This window comes from Rattus norvegicus, chromosome 14 (genome assembly GCF_021556685.1).
Source record: "Rattus norvegicus strain SHRSP/BbbUtx chromosome 14, alternate assembly SHRSP_T2T, whole genome shotgun sequence".
NCBI lineage: Eukaryota > Metazoa > Chordata > Mammalia > Rodentia > Muridae > Rattus > Rattus norvegicus.
The window spans coordinates 78,389,671-78,406,582 of NC_141547.1; the positions used below are offsets into that span (position 1 = coordinate 78,389,671).

General features: G+C 50.1%; 1 long non-coding RNA gene across 1 annotated transcript; it reads left to right on the plus strand.

Moving 5' to 3' along the window:
* Positions 1 to 1,451: 1,451 nt before the first annotated feature.
* LOC148001401 (uncharacterized) lies at positions 1,452 to 4,360 on the plus strand. The gene is made up of 2 exons (XR_015637108.1): positions 1,452 to 1,707; positions 3,503 to 4,360. It is a non-coding gene; the product is annotated as an uncharacterized LOC148001401 (long non-coding RNA).
* Positions 4,361 to 16,912: the final 12,552 nt, after the last annotated feature.

A 16,912-nucleotide genomic window follows, 5' to 3' on the forward strand; every position in this document is an offset into this window, starting at 1 on the left:
CCATCCATGCCTCACTGTCTTGAATCCATCACTCCTTCACATTTGTGTCAGAAATAACACTCCCATTCTAAGTAAATCAGGACTTTTCTCCATCTGGCTGGTGGAAGCAAGCACTGTCCTAGTTCAGGTGAGCCCCACACACCATTCCCTGGGTCCCCCTGGCTCTTCCTCCAGCTTATGCAGGCAGGCACTCAGAGAGCTCAGGCTAGCCCTCCACCATGGGAAAGCTTGCTCTCCTCCATCCAACTGCCTGATGACCCTCTCCTAACTCAGCCTCCAGGTGCCACATGTCTCAGGTGGGTAACGGGTAACGTCTGCCTGCTGTTCAGCTGTTGAAGAATGATGGGAGGTCCCGTGCTGTTCCCTAAACTCTGCCCTGAATAACCCTTCTTGGCCAGAAGTCAGAATTTGCATCCAACTTTGAGTATGGGGAAGCCAGGCACTCCGATTCCTCCCCCTTACAAGGTGGGATTCCAGCGCTGCCCCTCCAAGTGGCACTTCCTTCAAACCACCTTCATCTACCCCTGAAGGTGGGGGGATCCTTGCTATAGCCCCAGTTTGGTCAGTTTGATTTGGGAATCTGATTTCTTCCCCTTAGCGTATCACAGTTAACTGATTTGACTGAGTGAAAAGGAAAGGAGGCCACAGGTGCTACTTGGGGTTTGCAGGGGCAGAGAAATGCCCGGCTTTGCCGTATCAGGAGGTGCAATCCAACCCCCTCCAGTCCTTGAAACTTAAAGCACAAGGTGTCCCTTCATCCTGACACACTGAGGTCAAGAGAAATGAGTGGGCACATAGATAATCCTTCCCTAAGGTCAGCCCTGGAGAAATGTGGAGGACCAGCCATTAAGCATGGTCAAGCAGTTTGGCCTAGAAGGAATGTGACCTCTGTCTATGTGTGCCTCTCTAGTGATCAATAATAGCTCACAGCACTTGATGGCCCAGCAAGCATGGAGCCTCCACATCGGGTCTGGTCTCTTGAGTGACACAGTAGGTCCGTGCTCATTCTACTTGCCACTTGGGTCTGGTGAGGTCAGGGAGACAAGACAGGCCTCCAGGGTGGGCTCCTGGGAACTTGGTACAATGGCCCAGGGCCCATCCTATCATATGTGGTCACACTCTGTCCATTAATGAAGTGGTCACTCTGTCCAGCTGCGTCCATGGAGAGACATTTCTTCCTCTGAGCCTTCCTTTATTACCTCGGTGCTTGAAGGCATTGCTAAATCCTTACTGAATTAATTCCGCCATTTAATTGTAAAATGATCAGTCAGGGCTGGAAAACCGACTGGTTCCGTGGGTAAATGTGCTTGCAGTGTTAGCCTGGTGACCTTGGCTCAATTCCCACACCTCGAAATGGAAAGAGAGAACTGATCATACAAGTTGTCCTCTCTCTCTCTCTCTCTCTCTCTCTCTCTCTCTCTCTCTCTCTCTCTCCCCCTCTCTCTCTCTAGGAGATAGCTGGGGGTCCAGAGGGGCAGGTGAATGAAGGAACATCACAGATCATAAATCCCCAAGAAAGAGATGTACCCCAGCCCAGCTCAGCATCCCAGGAAAAAAGGACAGTGTTTGACAAGTGGCCCGGGCTGAAGAACCATGCCCACCCTATGAATGTAGAAATGCTCCAAGTCTCCCTCTGCCTTTAGACCCTACAGGCTGGACTCAGTATCTCCATGTCACTGATGGGAAACTACAATCTAAAGACACTAGGTAATCTCAGCCACTGGTGAGCAAGTACCAGCCCTAAGACCAGGCACCTGACTGGTGACAAACAGGCAGGACCTGTCTATACGTTCAGCCCCACAACAGCACTATTAGCTGCTGTTGGGTTTCAAACCAGGGACCAAGGACCCAGGTGCCTGTTTTACATATGAAAGCAGATCTGGCCACCAGGTTCTCCCAGCATCCATCAGTCCCCACCTGTTACCAGGTATGGTTGGCACATCCCACCCCTACCTAAACTCCAGCCCAGGTGCTGGGCTGCCCTTCCCCCAGAGGTTCTTCCCTGTAATAACCCAGACATTATGGTTACCCGCCTCTTTTGTACCTTTGGCTTTCTAGTTGCTACACCTGGTTCCCCTCTCTTGTCCTCTCCCTTACTCTCCTGATCTCCCCACAAAGTCCAGCTCAGTCTGGTCACTTCTACTCTGTACTCTCCCATATGCCCCTGTCTCTGGCTATGCTCTGTCTTTTACCTACAGTAAACTCTCTCCCCCACCACACCTAGGAGCAGTCATGCCCTTCCCCTTTTGTTTCTTTTTTTTCATTCAGTGGCCTGCTCTGCTTCAGCCGACCCTCAGGGAGCAGAGTCTGGGGAGAGTCTGGGGAGAGCCCGGGTCAATTTCAACGGCTGGCTCAATTGCAGTGCTTGGCAGCACCAGAGACAATGAGGAAGCTTGATCTTGGCAAAAAAAGTGGACACAGGCCACAGAGAGGCCAGAGGCTTGCCCAGAACACCCTGTGTCTTCCCCACATCCGATCCTAGGTATTTTCTGAGATCACTGGGTCCTGAGCATGTCCAGGGTAGACCAGCGCCTCCATGGCAACCTGCCACCAGCCTGAACCCAAAAGATGCAGAAGTGCTTCCGCCCACCTGTCCTTTGTGGCTCACTTCAAAAGCCTCTGCCAACTTCTTGATGGGTCAGGTCCCCTATTCTCTACATCAAGGACAGATAGGTCCTGGGGTCATAAATAAACTACCCACACCTCCAGGCTCTGGGAAACTCAAACGGTGGCACACCATTGAGAGATGCAACTGCCCTTACAAGCAAGGCCTCTGCCTGCAGGACCTGGATCCCAGCTGTAGGACTGGGCTTTGGAAGTTTCTATTTTTATTTTATGTGTCTGGGTGTTTTGAGTGCCATATGCAGGCAATGCCAGACGAGGCCACTAGAGGGCAGTGGATTCCCCTGGAACTGGAGTTACAGTGCGAGCCCCCATGCAGGTGCTGGGAATTGGTAGAGTCTGGTACCCTTAACCACTGAGCCATCTCTTCAGCCCTAAAGGAACTAGATTTAGGAAATGCTGTTCTGACTTGTCAAGGTGACAATGATCTCCAGTGGCAGGGGGAGGGGGCTAAGACCCCTCCTAATGCTTGCCACACTGTTCCCCCAACCCCATTATTCTTCTAACAGAACATGCATCCTCGCATCCTCTGCCTCAGGCCTTTGTATCTGTGGCCTCAATACCACAAGGAAACACACACAGAAAACCATTTGCTCTTTAATCTTAACCATTGTGGTGGTTCCCAACCTGTGGGTCAGGACCCTGGGGAGGGGTCACATATCAGATATGCTTTATCTCAGATATTTATACTATGATTCATAGCAGTAGGAAAATCACAGTTATTAAATAGTAACGAAATAATGTTATGGTTGGGGTCACTGCAACATGCAGCGTTAGGAAGGTTGAGGACCACTGCCTTAATGCCTGCTCCCCCTCCCCCACCCCATGCCGGCTTCATGTTTGTGTATGTGACATCCATGTTTTTCTCCACTGTCCCCAGGCCAGTGCCTTTGCATTACCACCCGTCTTGCCCATGAATTGTGCTGTGCGGTGGGAGCTGTGAGTGATGGCAGAGCGGTTGCCAACCTGACCATCACAGTGGCCTGCTGCAGACCAGCACACTGGGGAGTGACATCAGAAGCCTGACCCACGGTCCATGGATTCACTGCAAAATAGAAGATGCAGCCACACTGGCTTTTCCCAAGAAGCATCAGCAGCCAGCTCTGGGTACCAGGAGTTGAACTTGCTTGCCCTAGACGGCTTAGCAGATAGGAGGGGCAGAGAGCCTGTTTCCATTCTAATTGCTTCTAACATCTCAAGTTCTCTGGACTTCACGGATCCCTCCCCTATGCCCACCCCACTCCCACCTCCATTAATGATTTTCATTTTGGTCAAGAGCCATAGCTTCAAAATCACACCCACCTCAGTGTATTCTGTTGCTTAGCAACAGCCATAAATCAACAGAACATGCTGGAATGTGCCGGGCAACCCTGCCTGGCTGCTAGATACATTGGCTTCTTAAAATCCAAACATGTCATCTGCCCAAGTCTTGGCTGCACCCAGCTCTTGGGCTCCTCGATTTACAGAGCTCCTGTAGGCATCTTCCCAAACCATCTCTTGTCTGCTGAACCTTTCAACAAGAGTCCTTTGTGATCTCCTGGCATTCTGCTCGACACCCAGGGATCGGATGAGTCAAGCCCCCTGCCATGGAATGGAAAGGACTCTTCTGTACAAACTGGATCCCACTATTTTTGCTCTATTTCTGACCCAGGTGGCCATGTGTGTGTGTCTTATGGTTTCCATTGCTATGAAAAGACACCATGACCAGGGCGACTCATAAAGAAAACATTTAATTTGGGCCGGCTTACAGTTTCGGAAGTTCAGTCCATTATTATCATGGTGAGAAGTATAGTAGCATCTAGGCAGATGTGGTGCTGAGGGAGGAGCTGAGAGTTATACCTCGTGGTCTAAGGCAGCCAAGGAGGAGTCTCATTTCCACAGACAATCAGCAGGAGAAGGGTCTCTTCCGTACTGGGTTGAGCTTGAGCAAAGGAACTCAAAGCCCACCCCCATGGTGACGCACTTCCTCCAACAAGGCCACACCTATTCCAACAAGGACACACATCCGAATGGTGTCACTCCCTATGGGCCAAACATTCAAACGCAAGAGTCTATGGGGGCCAAAACTCTTCAAATCACTACACCATGTAACTGTGTGGACACACGGAAGATGTTGTTTCCTTACCACAGATCCCCAAATAGCCCACCAGGAAAGTGCCCTGGATCTGTCCTACAGGTGTGATATACCTCCTTGAGTTACCAGAGAGCCTCACGCTGACCCATCTTACTTCATTCACCCATTCGCTCAAGCACTCGGGCAATCGGTTAACAGTCTATATCCAAGACCCATCAGAGACCTGACCTCAGAGAGCTTGGATCCCTCTTGAGGACAAAAAACACCACTGACCCCCTAAGTAGGGGCCATGCAGGCCAGGATCAGTGTCAGAAGCCCCAGTTACAGGGGAAAAAACAAGACCAGTCCTTGCCCGAGCATTCAGCGACCTACACCATGACCGGCAAAGCTCCCAAGGTACCCAGCAGCACAGGGCTCCAGGAGGCAAGGCCATGTACAGGGACAGGGAGGACAGAGAGGCCTTCCTGCAGGAAATTGGCAGGATGGTTTGTATTTTAGGTACAGAAAATGGAAACAGGCAATACGGAAAGAAGCAGCCCCCATACTTGGCCCCATCATGGTGGTGGAGGGAGGTGGGGAACAGACTTAGTCAAAGAGCCATGCCTCTCCCCCTGCCCCTTAACCTCTGCCTGCCATAGCACTGGGCAAGGGCAGCTCAGAGCTCTGAGTACTCAGGGCCAGAGCCCATACCAGACAGAAGCAGCTAAGGGGAAGATGGTTTCCATTGGCTCAGCCCAAGGGCACAGTCATCAGGGCTGAGAAGGGGTGGCAGCCAGAACTTCCACTGGTCACTGTGTCCACTGTTGGTAGGAGAGGGAGACAAAGGCTGGTGCTCAGCTCACTCTGCATTCAGTCTGGGACCCCACCCCATGGAAAGGTGGGGCCTACAGGTCCTCTTTGAAAGCATCCTCAAGACAGGGGCCACTTGCTAAAGCAACACACACACACACACACACACACACACACACACACACACACACACACACACACAAATGATGGATAAATTCAAGAGCAGACTGGAAAACCAAATCTCTTTTGGAAGACATTACGAGAAACTACCGCCAGCCAGGAGCTTGGGGTAGAACAGGACTTTGCAAACAAATCCAAGGCACAAATGGCCAAAGAGCAGTGCTAGCAAAATCTCAATAAACAGGTGCAAAGACCAGCCTGGAGCAGGAAGAACACATTCGCTACCCACGGACAGAGCAGCTGACAGACTGAAAAAGAAAATGAGGGATTCTGGGGTCAAGTAAGAAATCCAAGGAACCAACATTTGCAGGAACCAGAGCATAGCGCTGCCCATGAAGTCAGAGAGAAACACCTAGAAACAGAAGGAAAGGCTGCCAAGAACTGGAAGTAACAGTCCCAGGAGAGGTTTTTATTGGCATGCCCAGACCTGTAAGAACCAAAATAGCTGGCCAGGTCTGGGGCTGTAGCTCACTGGTAGAATGCTTGCCTAGCATGTGCAAGGCCCCAGGTTCAATCCTCAGTACTAAAAAGTAAACAATAACCTAGGAGTCTCTTTTCCCCCAGCAAAGGTGACCATCTGGCAAGTCTCCAGGGCACACTCGCATATGGCCGGTGATGGCGAAATGGCCTTCAGGATGCTTGTCAAGACCAATTGGCTTGGCATCCCAAATCCAGCAAGTTTCTCTCTTGACTCCATAGAGCCAGCCAGAGGCCCCACAGTTTGAGTAATGGGGTAACTCAGAGCATCATCAGAAGCACACAGGGCAAGCTACCACCCCATCAGGAGAGGGTAGGCCCATGCTGAGGTGGCCACTAAGGAGACACTGCTCAGGCACAAAGTGTCACATGGCTGCCACGTATGACATTGAGAGAAAAAAGGCAGTCCTCAGTGAACAGGAAGGACACAGGGTTCTGATTCACAGAACTCTGCTAAACAAGAGGGCAGACATGGTCAAGCACTAGTGCTGACTGTGGCAGGGTTGTGGGGGTGGTCTACAAGAGAGGGCATGAAGTCATGCTCTGTGCACAGAGACAGGTCTTGGAAATTGTGCCTGGTCTGGGGACAGGGTTTAGGTTACATGCTGAAATGCCCTAAATGGAGAGTACATTCCTAGGTACAGCGCAGTCCTCATGACCCTGGGATAACATTGACTCAAACAGTAGCTGTGATGGTCTGTCTATGCTCAGCTCAGGGAGTTGGCACTATTAGAAGGTGTGGCCCTGTTGGAGTAGGTGTGTCACTGTGGGTGTGGGCTTTAAGACCCTCATCCTAGCTGCTGGGAAGCCAGTCTTCCCCCTAGCATCCTTCAGATAATGTAGAACTCTCAGCTCCTCCAACATCATGCCTGCCTGGATGCTGCCTTGCTCGTGTCTTGATGGTAATGGACTGAACCTCTGAACCTGTAAGCCAGCCCCAATCAAATGTTTTTATGTGTCTCGGTTATGGTGTCTGTTCACAGCAGTAAAACCTTAACTAGGACAGTAACCAATGGGAAAAGCACTTCCCTGGGTCTTCTCTCATTACCATGGCCAGCTCAGCGCCATCCCAGGAGGAACCTTACCATGCCGTGTTAGAAAGACAATGGGTGTTGAAACAGGTATACCAAACTGACCCTCCCTCTTCCTATCCTGGGAAAGACAAACCAGTCAGACATCTCAGAACAAAGTAGGCTTTACAAAGCAGCTGGACATGGAGGCCACTGGAAGTAGCGACTGGGGAGAGAGGGAGGTAACATGTGGCTGACTCGTTTTCAGGTTTTCCAACAATCTGGGGGCCCCAGGAACCATGGTCTCCTCATCCCCTCAGGCCAGCACTTAGGCTCCGTGGCCTGAATACCTGTCTGACTGATGCATGAAGGGTGAACTCAGCCATGTGTGAGTCCTCTGAAAGACCCAGCCTGAAAGAATGAGAGAGGTCTGAAGTTCACTTAGGCTTCCCCAGTGTCTTAGGGTTACTATTGTTGTGGTGAACACCAGGACCAAAAGCAAGTTGGGGAGGAAAGGGTTCATTTGGCTTACACTTCCATATCAGTGTTCCTTGTCAAAGGAAGTCAGGACAGAAACTCAGATGGGAAGGCGTGGTACTGGGTTCTGCCTCTCCTCTCTGAGCACTGTCAGGACACTAACTCGGGATGGGTCTGGATCCGGTGGAGTCCAAAGTCTGCCTCTTCCCCGTGGGGCATGAGGTATTGCTGACAGCCAAGCCATGACTTGAAGCTGAGTCTGGGACAAGCAGGATCTTGGTCAGGTTGGGAATGAGTGCAGGAGAGTAGGATCTCAGAAGGTCTTAGTGTTATGGTTTAGACAAAGGCCTTCTCCGATGATCTTCAATGAGGCAGCTCTCTGATGCCGTCTTAGATTGTTCGTATTTCTTTGTTGGGGGTGGATTTGAACACATACACTTTATTCAGGGTAAACCAAGGGTTTTATGTTTTGGGTGAAGGGATGAGAATATCCAGGGAGGGGGAAAGTCATTAGCTGAAGGCTCAGGCTACTGAGATACCTTATTCGATGGAGAGGCAGTTCAGGCGCTGGGTATGTGACCGACTGCTCGTGACCACTGGGTTGGAGGTTACCTGGTTATGTATTCTGAGGCAGGCAAGGAAATTGGGAGGGAGTTAGCCCTACTCCTCCCGGTCTCGGGGTGAAATTCTAACCTTAGTTTTTTAGGTTTCTGGGGTTTGGACATGTTCAATCTCACCCGTTCTGTGCCAATTCCTGTGGCAGCAGGGCCCACGTGCCCTACAGGGAGGAATGTGGAGGCAGGGGCTGATGCAGAGCCCACAGAGGGATGCTGCTTACACTTGCTCCTCATGGCTTGCTCAGTTTGCTTTCTTATAGAACCCAGGACCACCAGCCCAGGGACGACCCCACCCACAATGGTCTGGGCCCTCCCCACTCAACCACTGATTAAGGAAATGCCCTACAGGCTTGCCTACAGCTGGAGCCTATGGAGGTATTTTGAGGGTTCTTATTTTCAGACAACTCTAGCTTGTGTCAAGATGACACAAGATTAGCAGCACATGGTGTTAACCCCAAACCACTAATTCATTCTTTCCCCTCCCCCATCTCTCTCTGGATTGTTAATATTCTTTGCTTTGATTGAAAATAGATTCTTTTCTCACATAATATATCTTAATTACAGTTTCTGCACCACCCCCTCTCCTCCCGGTTTTTCCCTACCCTCCGATCTGGATCAACCCTTTTTTTGTCTCTTATTAGAAAAGAACAGGTTGGGGCTGGGGATTTAGCTCAGTGGTAGAGCGCTTACCTAGGAAGCGCAAGGCCCTGGGTTCGGTCCCCAGCTCCGAAAAAAAGAACCAAAAAAAAAAAAAAAGAAAGAAAAAAAAGAAAAGAACAGGCTTCTAAGAGAAAATAAAATATAACAAAATAAAATATAACACGACAAAGCGAAAAGTATCACACTGAAGCTGGACAAGACAGACCAACAAAAGGAAAAGAGCCCATGAGAAGGCACAAGGATCAGAGACCCACTCACTCACACACTCAGGAGTCCCATTAAACACTAAACCGGAAGCTAGGATAACTCAGAGGGTCAGCTGCAGCTCCATGCGGGCCTGCGCTTGCTGCTTCGGTCCCTGTGAGTTCACGTGAGTTTGCGCATGTCGGTTTGGAGGCCCTTGTTTTCTTAGTGTCCTCCATCTTCCCTGGCTCTTTCTGCCTCCTCTTCCACGGGGTTCCCTGCGCTCTGAGGGGAGGGACTTGACGGAGACATTGCCCTTAGGACTGAGTGTTCCAAGGCCTTTCACTCCTGCGTAATGTCTGGCTGTGGGTCTCTGTTTTCGCTCCCACATTCTGCTGGGGGAAGCTTCTTTAATGATGGTTGAGCACGGCACTGATCTATGAGTATAGCAGAGTACCCTTAGTAGCCATTTTATCATTAATTCCTTTTGTTAAAAGGTATTTTGTTTTTCCCTAGGTCTCTGGGCTAGCTAGTCTCTGGCTCAGTCAGTTTTCTTAATTGAGTTTCACTCCTTTCAGATGACTTCAGTTTGTGTCAAGTTGACATAGAAATACCCGGCCTCCTTGCAGATGGCCATCCCCTCTAACCTCATGCCCCTCCCCCATCCTCTCTATTGTCCTTCCCTTCATCTTCATGATTCCAAAGTGACCGGCCTGGTCCCAGTGAAGGCCTTCCCATACCCCTCCCTTCTGTGTGGAAAGTTCCTCCCAATTTGCAGTGTGCTGACTCTGTCCCAGCTGGGTTTCCTGGGGGCATTAGGTGGCACCTTCCCAGACTCCCACGACTCTTCCCCAGTCCACCCAGCAGACTCATACATGCTCTAGCCTGCTCTGGATCCACGATTAGACACACTCGAAATAATGGTTCACTCAGCTCCCACGCACTGCTCCTTTGTGTAACCTAAAAATTGTCCCTTAAAGTCACCATCACACCCAGATACCTGAGGGCTCCCCATCACTGTAATCCCCACCTCAAGCATGAGCCACCACCAACCTTCCCCTTCACAGTGTGCCCAGGCATGACACACGGGAAGTTGCCCGCCCTCCCACAGGATGTGAGGTGGAAACTTCTGAGGTGGAAACCTGTGGATCTCTTCACTGCGCTTCTAGACTAGAAGTGTAATCCAGAAGCTTGCTTGGCAGGGTGTTTTGTGGAGAGTCTTGAACAGGACAGAGGGAAGACAGGTTGTCTAGGCCTGTTCACGTCTATCCAGGGCGGTGGACTTAAACAGCATCATTTGGAAGGGACCCTACCCAGGGTAGGACCTACCTGACCCCCAGCATCCTAGAAGGGACACCAATCACCTTCCTAGGGGCTGCAATCTCCCAAACACAGGACTAGTGTCTTAGTTAGGGTTTTACTGCTGTGAACAGACACCATGACCAAGGCAACTCTTATAAAGACAACATTTAATTGGGGCTGGCTTACAGTTTCAGAGGTCCAGTCCATTATCATCAAAGCTAAAGCACCCCAGTGTCCAGGCAGACATAGAGCAGGCAGAGCTGAGAGTTCTACGTCTTCATCTGAAGGTTGCTAGTAGAATACTCACTTCCAGGCAGCTAGGATGAGGGTCTTAAAGATCCACAGTGACACACCTACCCAACAAGGCCACACCTCCTAATAGTGCCACTCCCTAGCCCAGGCATACACAAACCGTCACAACCAGGAAGAAGGGGACTGTGTGCTGGCTAGATTTATGTCCACTTAACATAAGCTCCAGCCAGTTTGGAAGAAGGAACCCCAGTTGAGGTAATGCCCCCCACCAGATTAGCCTGTGCCCAAGCCCGTGGTGCCTTTTCTTGATTGATGATCTATGTGGGAGGGCCCGGCTCACTATGAGTAGTGCCACCTCTCTGCTGGTTGTCCTGGATACTACAAGAAAGCAGGCAGAGAAGCCGGTAAACAGCATCCACCCATGGCCTCTGCATCAGTTCCCAGTGCCAGGTTCTTGCCTCCAGGTTCCTGACCTTTGTGAGTTCTGCTCTGACTTCCTTTAATGATGGACTATGATGTGGAGCTGTGAGCGCATTAAGCCCCTTCTCCCCGGCTTATGGTTGTGGTGTCACAGCTGTAGAAACTCCGGCTGAGACGAGGTATGTTTCCACTGAGTTCTGGAAGCCTCTGCGCCCACCCACCAATGACAAATAGCCTACAGGCCTGCATGGCACACATTCTCAGGACACCCCAGGGTGAGAGCTTCAGATCCCAGGCACAGGATAAATTGCTCTAATTTAGGAGATCATCTCTAATACTGCGGGGCCCTGGGGGAGCTGGGTTTAATGGTGACAAAAGCTGATGCTGGCAAAATGGCCACATTAACCACAGTCAACCACAGGCACATCCTTGCATGTTGGGGGCAGGCGTCAATAGGGAAGACGGTGGCGCTCCTCCCTGCTGCCTCCCAGATGAGCAGGACTTGTCTATGCAACTCTGGAGGAGGAATAATCGTTGCGAAGGAGGCTTTTTAAAGCTGGGGTAGTGAGCTATAAATTATTCAGCGATCCGGATGCTATTTTCTGACAAACGCTCCGACTCTGCACCTCTTTTTGCACAGGGCCCAGAATACTGGGCTTGGACTGCTGTGCCTTGTCTGCCCAGGGGCCGCCATAAAATGTAATTGGCTGGTCCTGGGAGCAGAGAAAGTAATTACCATGGGGCCTGGGAGCTTCTCCAAAAGTGACACGGTGGATGGGCAAGATGTACCCCACAAGCATATGAACCCCATTTGTACCAGGGACCAAGTGGAAGTGAAACCTTCCTCCGCCAAGGCTTACAGAGCCCCAACCCCTGCTGAGAGTGGTCCAGTCCTGTCCTCAGGTTTGACTTGAGAACCGAGATCCCCTGCACCAAAGCACTTAGGACATGTGTGTGCTCCTGCCACTAACCCTGTGACACTGGCCGTCGTACTACAGATCCACAGTGGAGGAGAAGAGACAGTGTGCTCATCCCCAGGAGGAAAGATCGGCCTACTCTAGAGTGGGGGGATCAAGACCCCAGTGGTATGGAGCACTGGAGAGTCCTCCACTGGTCTGTGCATTGGTTGCCTGATGTTCCCTGAGCCCTGGGAGATGCTGGGCTCTAGAGTGGAGGACACACAGGTCCAGGTCTCATCAAGCCATGACTGATGGCTGGAAAGTTGAGTGTTTGGGGCTCCAGAGCTCAGCACAGGGCCTGGGACAAAGTGGATCAGGAATCTCCCAATGAACAGAGAAATTCAGAGTCAAGAATGCCCAGAGGATGGGTCTGGGAAACGGGCACAGTGAATTTATTTAAGAACCACTACTGCAGCTGCAGATGTTCTGGGGTTAACCAGTGCCCTCACTGGGGGTTCCAGGTACCTCATTGCTGGGGACTGGGGAGCACAGTGGTGAGTGAAACCGGCTGTGTTAGTTACTGCGGTTGTGCTGCTGTCTCGTTGTTTTATATTGTATATCTACCGCTGGGAAGAGACTCCATGACCAAGGCACCTTATAAATGAAAGCATTTTTTTTTTTTGGTTCTTTTTTTCGGAGCTGGGGATCAAACCCAGGGCCTTGCACTTCCTAGGCAACCGCTCTACCACTGAGCTAAATCCCCAACCCCTAAATGAAAGCATTTAAGTGGGGGCTTGCCCACAGTGTCAGAGGGTGAGTCCATGACCATCATGGCAGGGACCATGGTGGCAGTCAGGCACAGCACTGGAGCAGCAACTGAGAGCTTACACCTGATCCCCAAGCAGGAGGCAGAGACAGGCAGACAGGCAGGGAGGGAGGGAGGGAGGGAGAGAGAGAGAGAGAGAGAGAGAGAGAGAGAGAGAGAGAGAGAGAGAGAGAGACTTAGCCTGGTGGGCTTTTGAAAACTTAAAGCCCACCCAAAGTGACACACTTCCTCCAACAAGGCCACACCTCCTAATCCTTCCAACACATTTCTGCCAACTAAAACATATATGCCCCATGGAGGTCATTCTCACTCAAACCGCCATACTAGCTGTGAAGAATACTGAACGAAGAACCAAGAGCCTGTGGTTTTGCCTGTGAAGAGTCATTAAGTCTTAGGAGAGGTAATGTGGTGTCTAGATGGAGGTTAGTGCGGCACAGGAGAACCTGCCCTACTTTTGTTTCCATCTCTGTGATAAAAACACCATGACCACCCCCCCCCAACACACACACAAAAATAATTAGGGAAGGGTTTATTTAGCCCACAGTTCCAAGTTTCAGGTCCCTGTTGGGCAGGAACTTGAGCTAGTCACATCACTCCCACGGTCAAGAGTAGAGAGAAAAGAATCTACAGATACTCTCTGGCGTATTTGTGTACAGCTGGTTTCCTCCTCTCTTACATAGTCTAGATCACCAAGCCCAGGGAATGGTGCCACCCCCGGTGGGCTGGGTCTTCCCATCTCAGTTAACAATCAAGACAGTCCCACATAGCCATGCCCGTAAGCCACCCTGATCTAGACAATTTAGTGAGACTCTCTTTGCTGGCTGTGGCAACTTGAACAACTAAAAGCTAGCTATCACTAGCTTTTCCTGAAGTGTGGAAAAGATAGGGAGAGAGCAAAGGGCCATCTCTTGGGAGGTGAGTCTGTATCTGCAAGTAGACTGGCTACTGGCCTCAACAGAGGAGCTAAGTGGAGCAGCTAGACCCAGATGGGCACTTCCTTCCTGAGGGCTGGAAGGGGTGTCCAAGTGGATGAACATGAAAGACAGGTCAGACCTTAGGCTGGACCAGACAGAACCCACTTACCAGGGAATCCTGCCACACTAGGATTTGTAGTTCCATCCTGTCTGTGACTGAGCCTCAGACTAAAGGAATCCAGAGTACCCCTGAGGGGGCCTGGAGTGGGTGCTAGGACAGGTGGGTGGGCCAGGAGGCATCCCAACCCCCTCCCCCCTACTTTGACTGGGGGGTCATCTCCCATATAGGAAGCACCCTCCCTGAATGTACCACCCACTAGCCTCTGAAATGGTTCAAAACCACTTAGGAAAATATTTCACAAACCCCTGGTGACAGTAAATTAAATCAACACTAGTTCTGAGACATGCTAAAAATATTCAAATACAGATGGGGTGTGGAAAGCAGGCCTCTTAGACTAGGCAGCTTAGAAATACAAAAGCAGCCGTGTGAACGAGCCCTGGATTTCCTTTATGTAAGGAAAAACCTCATTTTTCCTCCTTTTCACATTTCTTCTTTTGTCTTTTCAGGAAATACAAAGTCTGTTATAATTGAATTATTCTTGTCCTATTTATCCAAGTAGCAGGTGGGAAATATCCTGCAATTAATCTTTTCAATTCTCTGAACCTATGATCGTAAGAGAGGTTTAATTTCATCTCCTGAATGAACCAAGTGGAAGATTTGGTATTGGTATTCTATCCAATTAAAGAAGTATTTAATCCAGGACGAGAGAGAGAGAGAGAGAGAGAGAGAGAGAGAGAGAGAGAGAGAGAGAGAGAGAGAGAGAGCACTTGTTGTTTTTGCAGACTGGAATTGAGTTTCCAGCACCAACATCAGGCAACTCGCAACCACTTTCATGTAATCCCAGTTCCAAAGACGCTGGCACCTTCTTCTTGCCTGTTTAAGAATTGCATGTTAGGGTTCAGAAAACACCTCATAAACCACACAAACACTAATCTCCCTCAGAGAGGGCTAGCTTTTTGGGCGTATGTCCCAGGACTGATCAACTGGGGCCACCGTCCAGATCCAGAAACTGAACCGTGACCCTGAGTTAAGGTCACACAGGGCTTTTTAAGCCAGAGACCTACAAGCATCCATGCCAAGTTTTTCCACCAATCAGGATTGGGGACTTCCTTAGGAACAAGTCTCTGTTGTACATTTATCCTGCTCCCAATGGTTGGGGGCATTCAACTGTGGCAGGGGACTTGCCTTGTCTAATATTCATGTCTTAACTTGCCAACCAGGATGTCAGTTACCCTGCACATGTCTCTTCCTGACAAGTAGGATGTTAGTTCCCAAGGATGTCTAGGGAATGGAAACGTTACTCAACCATTACTCAAAATGGAAGTCTTATTTTAAATAGTTTCTTATATCTTGTATATTGGGGCCCATCCCAGGGGCAGCTTATAAAAGCAAATACCATGAAAGTTTATGCACAGGTATAGGAAGTGCTACTGGGTGGTTGGTTCAGGTCGAAGCTTATTGTGGTTAACATACAAAACAGTTCTACTGACTTCTATCATGATTGGTTTCCAAGGGCGCAGAGCATAACAGAATACGTAATCAACTTGGCATTAGGACGTTTCCTAGTAACCACAGAAACATGGGAGAACGTTTCCTTACAATGGCAGGCTATCGAGATAACAGTTACCCAGGCCTTAACATTTTACCTAGGCCTTAACATTCCAACTAGGCCTGGATATTTTACTGAGGCCTTAACAGTGCATACATGTGGGGTCTACTCCTATGACACACAGACACATAAATAAGAGAAAAATAAATAAATCTTTACTAAGGAAAAACAGAAACATTTACCAGCCATCATGGTGGGTCAGGCCTGCAATCTCAACTGTTTCGAGAGGCAAGAGGATGGAAAGTCCAAGGCTAGACTGAACAACTTCAAGCCTAGAAATACCTGACCTTGTCTACAAAGATCTTAAGCCTAAATTATGACTCATTTGTGGGTGTTAAAAATGAGGGGGCACTGTACCGTTTGGGGGGGAGGCACTGTTCAACTACAGCAGGGTGCCATGCTGGTCGCATTGCTCAGGGATACCTCTGGAAGGAAGTGACAAATTTAAATGTTACAGATGGTGTCTAGACAGGTTGGAGGGGGGCTACACTGTTGATCAGCAAAGACCCTGTTCTTGGGAGCTGAGTGGATGTGCCCTTAGCTGAACAACTAGACATGACTTGGGTCAAGGAGCTGGGCTCCTCCTGTTGGTTTTCTCAGCCATAACCTGGGATCTACTGCAAAACTCACCCCTGATCGCTGGCTATGGGTTAAAGTCAGCACTTCTAGGGAAGTCACAGGGCTGCCTCCAAGGTGTGGGAGACCATGGGTTCTGCCAGGAAAGCTGGCTGGGACCACTCTTAAGCTAACACTTATCAACCCTGCCACCCGTCACAGAGCAGTGGGTGCTTGTGACTATGTCTTATATTGGAAAACAGTGTATGGGGTGAATCCATCGCTCACATCTGCTCAGTGTAGCCTGCTTTGCCCTGGGCCTTTCTGGCATGTGAGGGCAGTCCCCAGCACTCTCTGGTCTGTATTCACAGACAGCTGTCTAGCTCTGTGGTCATGTGGCTCTTCTCTCTCTTTGTCTAAGGTCCTTGGCCCTGATTTACTCCTGACCTCACCTTTACTAACCACACCTTCAGTAACTCACTTCAAAACAAGTTCAAAGACCCTGAGGCCTGGGGACCCAGGACTATGACCATGCACCTTTGGAGGGCACAGTTCTTAGCACATCAGTCCTGGGGACACTGTTCTGGAAGGTGACCCTTTAACTACCTAGTGTATTCCCAGTTACTTCATGATCCCTACACCTTCCCCCAGAGTTCTGCCCTAAGGACCCCAGGACCCTGGGAGTGTCTCTTGACCCTGGGTCTGTGAAGAGGATAATTACAAGGACATCTTGTCAGAAAGCTGAGCATACCGCAAATCTCTACCGAGTCTCTCCCAGCCCTCAGCACCCCTTCCAGGTAGAGATGGATACCCCACTTGTACATGAGCTGACTGCATCTCAGAGTCGGGCCACGGATGGGACCCAGCCCAATTGGGCTCCCAGCCCAGCCTACCATCCATCTGTCTGCATCTTCAGGTGTGAGTA